The sequence below is a fragment of the Oreochromis aureus genome, linkage group 15 (assembly GCF_013358895.1).
Source record: "Oreochromis aureus strain Israel breed Guangdong linkage group 15, ZZ_aureus, whole genome shotgun sequence".
Classification (NCBI taxonomy): domain Eukaryota; kingdom Metazoa; phylum Chordata; class Actinopteri; order Cichliformes; family Cichlidae; genus Oreochromis; species Oreochromis aureus.
Genome location: NC_052956.1, coordinates 29,304,939 through 29,314,414, shown reverse-complemented (window position 1 = coordinate 29,314,414; position 9,476 = coordinate 29,304,939).

Here is a 9,476-nt window from a genome sequence, read left to right as displayed (position 1 = left end):
CAGATGGAGCGCCCACAATGTGTGGTGAAAAAAGTGAACTATTCGGCAGGATTCGAGTAAAAGATGCAGGATGTGAACTATACGGGTGAGTTAACAGCATATCACTGCATCACACACCAGCAAACGCTGTGTAGTAAAGTCCTAAAAATGGAGCATGTAATGAGTACTGTAACGCAAAAGGTCAATTTTATTCTAGCTAAAGGTTTAAATTACTGTCAATTTCAGTCTTTTGTGCAGGAAATAGATTCAGAGTTTGCCAACATGCCTTATCATACAGAGGTCCATTGGCTGAGTTGGGGAAAAGTTCTCAATAGTGTGTGGTGGCAGATTTCTTTTCTCATATATTAATCACATATTTAATTATATCACATTAGTTATAGTAATATCACTTTCTCACTTTACCATAGTAAGAGCACTCCTGCCCAGGTAGATGTTATTTTATATATTATGATTTGTATGTTGTTCAGTATATTTCTATGCAAAACAAGAGGAATTTCAATACACAGCAGTATATTCACAGTTTAAACCAGATATTTACATACACTTTATGGAAAACACAAGAACATTTTTTTACTGTACAACATCAATTTAGAGTAAACTTGTTTTGTTTTGGATAAATATTGAAATATCTTTTGAATTAGTTAAATGTCAGAATAAAGAGAGACAGAGCTGTCTATTTTTATCACTTTCATCAAGTTTAGAAGTACATATACACTAAGTTTATTGTTCATTAATAAGAAAACTGCAGACGATTCCATTCTGAGCTTAAGAAGCTTCTGATAGGTTAGTAGAGTCCATGTGAGTAAATTGATGGCACACCTGTGCCATCAATTTACATATAAGGTAAGGTGTTTTGCCTTGTGCATATAAGGCAAAACACAGAGCCTGTTTCTTTGACATGGGAAAATCAAGAGATGTCAACCAAAACACCAGGAAAAGAATTGTGGAGCTCCATAAGTGTGGCTCAATTTTGAATACAATTTGGTGCCATTTACAATTAAGAAATACAGATAGTTTCTGTCTTTACTCTTAAAGTTAACAAATATGTTTTTTATGTTTATCAATCTAAAAAAAAATAAACATTTAGTCTGATTTGATGTTACAATTAAAAAAGTGTTTGTGTTTTTATCTGAAGAGTATGTAAATATCTGGTTTCAACTGTATATTTGATGATGTTGGTGTTTGGCTTGATTGTCAGCACAAAGAGGGAGAGAGAGGAACAGAGACGGAGAGAGAGGAAGAGAGAGGGAGAGAGAGGAGCAGAGAGGGAACAAGAGCAGGTGAGACAGACATGTTAGTCAAATGGTTGTTTACCAAAAGTATCACCGTATCATAGGTACTCATGTATCTCGTACCTAGTGTTTCTTTTTAGGTGTGTTAGTTTTCAAATTCTATATTTATTAAGTTATGCAGGCTTGTTTGCACAACAAGGCTAAATAATTATGTAAACTTTTCTGAATCTAAATAGTGTACTTTGGTAGAATTAAAAAACAAGTGTAGTGCAGGTCTATGATGATTTTCAGTGCTACTATCATCTAGTTTTGATTGTGGTTCTGTTTTGGTTGAGTCCTAAGTAGTCCTGATTTTGAACTGATGTAGTCCTGTTTTAATTCCGGATCAGTTCTGGGTCTGGTTGAATTGAGGCTCAGTCCTCGTGTCTTGATACAGCCCCGACTTTGTTCTGCCTTGCTGCTTAATTAAAAAACTAGTTTAAGGTGTCCTGCATATGTGATATATATTTTTCCCTATATGAAGTCATTCTTTTTTGAACAAAACTCAAAACAGAGCCTATTACTCTTTCAGTCATTACTCCCCCCCCCCCACCCCAATCTCACATGCATACTACCCTTTATGGCTAATCCCCGGGTGTATCAAATGTCTGCCTCCGCCTCTGCTCCTGCCACTACTTTACAGGCATGTGGAAAGTTAACACAGTGAGGCCATTGTAATGGGATACATTAAACAGATAGTGAGATACTCTAGGTTGCAGGACAAGAGTTTAACCTTTGTGAAGGGAAAAAAAAAGAGATTCTGGTTTGACCAACCAGTGATCAGACAATAAATTTAGTTGTTAATATAGTAAATTGTGAAATACTTTCTGCTTGATTGGTGCAGCACAAGTAATTTACTGTATGAAGGAAATTCTCTTTTGTGATAATATTTTGAACATGGACTTCTGTTGTCCTGTCAACTTGGTGGGTTAATAGCTGATATGCAAATTAGTTGATTGTTACTAGATCAGGGAAGGATGACTGGATTATAAAACAAGTGAATAAGATGTAGCAGAGGATTGAAATTAGTTTCCTGTTTCATTGTAGTTCTCTTGCAAAAGCGAACACAGCTAGATTAACTCTTCACACCTTCGTAAAAATGGTGTTTTCGTATCAAACAGTACACACAAGCCATCATCTACTAAGCACACAATGCGCCAACTGCACACTGATGGTATGAATACAAAACACATCTGGCTTTTGCATTCTCTGTGTACAGATGTCAATTTGAGGTCACACTTTTGTCATAGTGTCATGTAAACATACAAGGATCCAAACTTCAAGTATTGGTGTTTATTCACACTCATCAAAACCAAGACAAAGTCAGAACACAAAATAGGAATTTCACAAAAATAGGGGAAAAAAAGACAATCAGCCTACATCATGTCGTCTTTCTGGGTCCGGCCACAAAATTTCGTCCACATCGCATGCGATATCCTCCAGTCCAAGGCACCGGGGAAAATATCTCCTTGAATGCCGTATCCAGGCCTGACATGATGCCTGGTCAATATCTCCACATGCCTCCATTGCCTGTAAAAGGGCTACCTGTTGATGAGGATGACAGTCGTACACTTTCCAGCGCCAGGCAGAGAAGAACTCCTCGATGGGATTTAAGAATGGAGAGTATGGAGCGAGGTTGAGTGCCATGAAGGATGGGTGGTCTGTAAACCAGTTGCGGACCAAAGCAGCCCTATGGAAACTAACATTGTCCCATATGATGACATATCGGGTCTGCTCTGGTCTCTGAACAGTGAGCATGTCATGCAAGGTGTCCAGGAATGCAATAATGTGTGCAGTGTTGTATGGGCCTATGGTTGCATGATGGTGAACAACACCATTTTGGCTTATAGCTGCACACATGGTTATGTTACCACCACGTTGTCCTGGGACATTGATGATGACACGGTGTCCAATAATGTTCCTGCCACGTCTCCTGGTTTTACTGAGGTTAAAACCGGCCTCATCCACAAAAAGTAGCTCATGTCCCATTGCATCTGCTTCTAGTTCCATCACTCTCTGGACAAGACAAAACAAATGCAACACATCAGGCCCATGCACAGCACTACAGTATGCACTTCCAAATTCAGAACCAATGACACTAGCTTACCTGCACATAGTCATATCGTTCTGTGTTTCTCTCGAAAGGAACTCTGTAAATTTGCTTCATTCTTATTCTGTGGTGCGCAAGTACACGACTTAGTGCAGAAATGCTTGCACTGTGTATGTTTTGAAAGATGGTGTCATTATCAGTTATGCGCTGCTGTATTTCGCGCAGTCTTATTGCATTTATTGGCAATTACCATGTTCACTATATGGGTCTCTTGCTCTGGAGTGAACATTCTGCCTCTGCCCCCAACATCTGGACGTCTAGCAATTCTGTAAAGTAACAATTTCAGTATTTTTGCATGTATGGTACTGTTGTGTTTCTCATTAGAGTATGGCAGTGCTACAAAGTACTTACCGATTCTCATTTCGAAATGTCCTAATGATGCCTGCCACAGTGTAGCAGCTCAGTTTAGGCTGAACCCGTTGGCCAGCTTCCCTCAGGGTCATCCCATGGTTGATGACATGGTCCACTATTGTAGCTCTGATGTCATCAGTTATTCTGTTGACATCATCAGTTATTCTGTTTCTTACTCTTCTTACCTTTCCTCTTTCCCCTCCTCATCCTCTTCTTGCTCCTCCACGTCCTCTTCCTCCAAGAGTGAGAATTAGAGGAGGCTGAGGAAGAGGACGTGGAGGTAAAGAAGTAAGACGAAGAGGACGACAAATGGCCTGTGCTACAAAGTAGCACAGGCCATTTAGCGCCTTTATGGTCCCTAAGGACCCCAAAGCGCTTTACATATCCAGTCATTCACCCATTCACGCACACATTCACACACTGGTGATGGCAAGCTACGTTGTAGCCACAGCCACCCTGGGGTGCACTGACAGAGGCGAGGCTGCCGGACACTGGCGCCACCGGGCCCTCTGACCACCACCAGTAGGCAACAGGTGAAGTGTCTTGCCCAAGGACACAACGACCGAGACTGTCCGAGCCGGGGCTCGAACCAGCAACCTTCCGATTACAAGGCGAACTCCCAACTCTTGAGCCACGATCGCCCCACTGACATCAGAGCTACAATAGTGGATCATGTAATCAACCATGGAATGACCCTGAGGGAAGCTGGCCAACGGGTTCAGCCTAACTTGAGCCACTACACTGTAGCAAGCATCATAAGGACATTTCGAAATGAGAATCGGTTAGTACAGTCACTTCACACTAAGATTTGTAGCTCTGCCATATGCTAATGAGAAACACAACAATACCATAGATTTAAAAATAGTGAAATTGTTACTTCACAGAATTGCTAGACGACCAGATGCTGGGGGCAGAGGAAGAATGTTCACTGCAGACCAAGAAACCCATATAGTCAATATGGTGATTGCAAATAATTCCATAAGGCTACGCAAAATTCAGCAGCGCATAATTGAGGATGACACCCACCTTCCAAAACATACAAAATGTGAGCATTTCTGTATTAGGTCGTGTACTTACCCGCAACAGAATCTGAATGAAACAAATCTACAGAGCACCTTTTGAAAGAAACAGTGAACGTGTAAAACAGCTGACAAAACAATAAATGCAAATATAACAACTGTATTATTTGACATCCAGAGATGATCTTATTTATACATTATTCAGAATCTCCTAATAGAATACTAATGGACACAGTAAACTGGTAGAAAAATTAGGTAATGTAAAGAAATGAAAGCTTCTGTTGATGTAAGGAAAACAGTACGCGATTGTTGGAATAAGGGAATTGGTGAGAAGCTTTTAAAGGTACCTGGTCAAACCTTTTCCAGAATAAACAGAGCGATAGTAAGCACTGCTCTCTTTGATGCCGATTCCATAGTAATGATATCTTTAAAAAATAAAATAGGTAATAATGTCAAACAGTAACCAGACCTTTATTGAAGGAAATGCTGTTATGTTGTGTTGTATTATTTATTCATTGTGTGTCGCATTAGAAGGTAAATGTTGCATTACTTGGAGTGTCCTCTGGTGCTGAGTCTTCTTGTTGTCAGGAGAGGAAACTAAAGAATAAACAATAAAAGGTGAATCAAATGGACCATTACGGCAAGGCTGGGATGGTCCATTTGGTAAAGTAAATCCGTTGGGCATCTTTCTTCGCCTTTAGACAATAATTCTGATGGCAAAAGAGCCAAACGGAAAAAAAAAAAAAAGGAGAGGAAACTTCTGTCGGATTGTCTGAGAAGGTGAAATCTTTTGGTAAGATCAATCACAAGTTCATTTTCACAAAACTACTGTTTTTATGTCAGATTTTAATGTTGTAATTCATTAAATCAATCAACAGTCTACAGTGACTTTATAATACATGTAATGTGTATAAACCGGATGTGTAAAGTTTGTAATAAGGTGCCTTTAAGGTTTAGTAAGTAAAAGCTGGGACATCTAAGTTTTTTTAAAGACATAAAATAAGTGAAAGAACCGTATCTTTAACTAAACAGTGCATAAAACACATGAATAGAATAAATGAGAATACACCTCACACCTTTCCAAATGTAGCAGCACAGGCCGGCTCCAGCTTCTCTTTCCTGCAGAAGTCCAGATAGTGGGCATAGAGGATGCATCGAGGCAGACACACTCCTTCACACACTATGTAATTCTCCTCCAGCCTGGTCACACACAAAATCTCTCTTATAGAGTTATCAGAACAACGCTTGAAACGTTCACTGATTGCAGCATATTCAAATAAAGCTCTGGCTCAATAACAAAGAGGAAAAAACAGTAATCTAAAATGTTAGATCCAGATACACTGAACAAAAAGTACAGCTTAATTGGGACCTATAAGATAATAGTGCATGAAAAAAAGTCAAAAGAGCAGGAAGAATTTAATATGATGTATGTAGAATGGAAAAAGTAAGAGTACTAATACCACTCCTGATGGCTGTTTGGAGGGTATTCATTTACACTTTTTTAGTGCATTGCAAATAATAATAATAAATCTTTTCATGAGGAATTTATTTTCTGACTTGTTAATTTCTTCTGATGTCTTACTTAACCTTTTCCTTACTTAACTGATTGTTTGGTTTGGGGGGAAAAAATCACCCCAAGGAAAACTATTTGAATCAAACAAGAATTTTGTACATGTGAGAAACTGGGAATATGTAAGATTATGTTTATATCAAGTATCATGTTTTATAATGTTGTTTTTATAAAGCACTGTACAATAGCGAAGAAGAAGAGTCCCACAGGGATCAGCTTTAGGCCCTACGCTGTTTACTCCATATAAAGGAGATATTTCTATCATCCAAATAAGTGCTGGTTATTATTATGCATCTTATATTCTATTGCTCAGACCCATAGGGATAGCTCAGTAGGTAAAAGTGGTCACCCCATGATCAGAAGGGTTGGGGGTTTGAATCCACTGAACGGCTACCTTGGAACGTGACACAAACAGCTTAGTACAATCAATAGCTGAGAAAGATTTAAAGAAATAAAAGATTTTGAGTCAAATGAAAGCACCCAACATTCCATTATTGTGCTTGGACTGACTCAGCGACTTAATAATAATTATGAATAAAAATGCTCAAATGAAAAATTTAAATCTTTTTTTATGTTTCGCTATTTAATCTTCAAAACCACAAATCCACAGATCTGAAATACCTTTTGTTTTACACTTAGAACACTTTTTTTTTTTCTAACGCAAAATTGAAATGATGAAAGCATAAACACTTTGACATCTGTCCAGACGTGGCAGCTGGATGTCCTGGTCATCCTTTGGAATAGTGACGTCCATTTTTTCTGGCTGTAACACAAAAGCAAAGGAGTAAAGACATATTTAGGACATGCGACCATTCCACACAACAAACCCACATAGCAAGCAGGTTTGGCCCGGATCTGGTATCAAGCCAGCACTGCTGGCTGACTTCTGGCGTGATAAGACGTATGTCATCCAGATATGGGCCAGGCCTGGCATACATGGCACTGTCTATGCCAGGGGTCGGCAACCCTAGGCACGCGAAGGGTTAACTGATGGCATTCACGACAATAGCTGGACTGGCCATCGGGCATAAGGGCATTTTGCTCGGTGTCCCGATTATTTTTTTATTTCTTTATTTTTTTTGGGTGGTGGATTGGCCAGACGCTGGTCGGTGTGTAAAAATAACTCAGTTGTTTGGTGGTGGCTATGGCAGAGCTTCCACAGATTCAGTAAAATTAACAAGTGGTGGAGGCCAGCAGGTGGATGAGGGAAGGGAGGCAGGAGGAGGAGAGACCCGAGGCAGCCGCCCGGTCGGAGCGTCAGGTGAACTGAACTTCAGGTAAGAAGTTATGACCTGCAGTCTATCTGGGTCAGATATAAACCAAGTTTAGGTGGAGTTTATTTTTGTTGTGCTGACTTTTTACAGTCAGTTACAATAACTCGTACTGCGTACTAGCTAGCATGACGGAGTTTATATACTGCTGGGCGGGTGCTATGATTTTATTGATAGTGAACTTTATTTTATTCATAAGGTTAGTTAGTAGAGTTGCCAACCGTCCCGTACAAACGGAATCATCCCGCATTCAGAGAAATTATTACGCGTTTCGTGTTGAGCTGAGAAGGAACACAGTTTGTCCCGGACTTCAGCCAGGATGGAAAAATACACAAAGCTGGAGTTATTCTGTGTCTTTGCTGCACAGCTGCATCTTCTTCTCCTCTCATTCTCTCCCCTCTCTCTCCTGTTGCTACTTCAATCATGAAACTGATCAATGATGAGCTGATCAGCTTTTTTCTCTTGTTTGTTTATCGCTCACTTTGCGCCAGAAAGAGGAAACTGCCGGATGTCGCGCTAAACAACAGCAGCACGTTTAAGCTTGGTCAGCTGTTGTTAGAATGCATTTAATATTAATTTCTAGTATCAGCTGATGTTTGCTGGAGCCACAGCTGTAAAGCTGCTGGTCATGATATCGGTTTGTATATCTGGTGAGAGGGAAACATGAAGATGAAACCAGGAGATGTCCTTACTGAATCATCAGAGCTGAACAGGTGATGGAGAATCAGGTTTACCTTTTAGGTGACATGAATGAGTTGAAGGGAAGTTATGAACTGTTTCTGAGAGACAAATAACACCAGGATCCTTTTCTATGTAGCTGACAGCTGGTAACTGTGCAGGGGCGAATCTAGCTAAGTTTTGCCAGGGGGCCAGGTAGGGCATTAACAGGGAAAGGGCGGCACAAAGAAATACTTTCTTATTCTCATTTAAAATGTCTGGCTGTTATTAAATAATTATCTGAAGCTTACAACCAAAGTTTTTATCTGACGTAAAATGAATAGAAATCATACATTTACCAACAAGACAGTGTACATCACTGTCACAACAGCGTTTGTTTTCATTCAAAGGCTTTATGGCTTTAATATCTGGGGGCGGTCTTTAGTCAAAATGCATCCATAGACTCGAGACACAATGCATTTTGGGACTTTCAGGTGTATGGACCAATGTTTTATTTTCTGATCAAACCAGAAATCTTTAATGAGCAGCTAGATTTGTCTCGCATTAACTGGCTGAGTTAATGCCAGTTAATGCGACATCGAAGCAGCTGGAATCTACAGCTGTGCGTGTTCATGGAGCTTGCATTTTCACCTGCTGGACATCACTACCTGACAAGTTTAACTGTCTTCAGAACATTGCAGAGGCCTTATTGACAGTATTTGGCTCTACATATCTGTGTGAGCAGATTTTCTCTCACATGAGAGTCCTCAGGTAGCCGTCTGAATGCTGGACACTCGGAGACCTGTGTCTCTGAGTGGGAGACCAGAGATCACATTAACATGTGTGTCTCTGTATTAACAAACATGCCATATTGGCCCAGTTTATTTTTCTTATCATTGTTGTGAGGAGACCATAAATAGCATTTGTATTTTCTGTTGTACAGTTCATTTGCTGTTATGGAGTTATTGTTATGGATAAAAAGTGTCTTTTTTTTTGTTTCAAAATAGCTGATAACTATTCGCTGATAGCTGCCAACATTTGCAAACAAATATACTTCTATAAAGTTGTTCTATATAATGTGTAACTGTTCATATAGAGCGTTATTAAATGTATTGCTAATGGAATCATATAGCACACTGACTTCTGAGGAAATTTTAAATGGCGCTCGCCATCAAAAAGGTTGCCTACCCCTGGTCTATGCGATGGCATGCCATATCTGGCCCGATT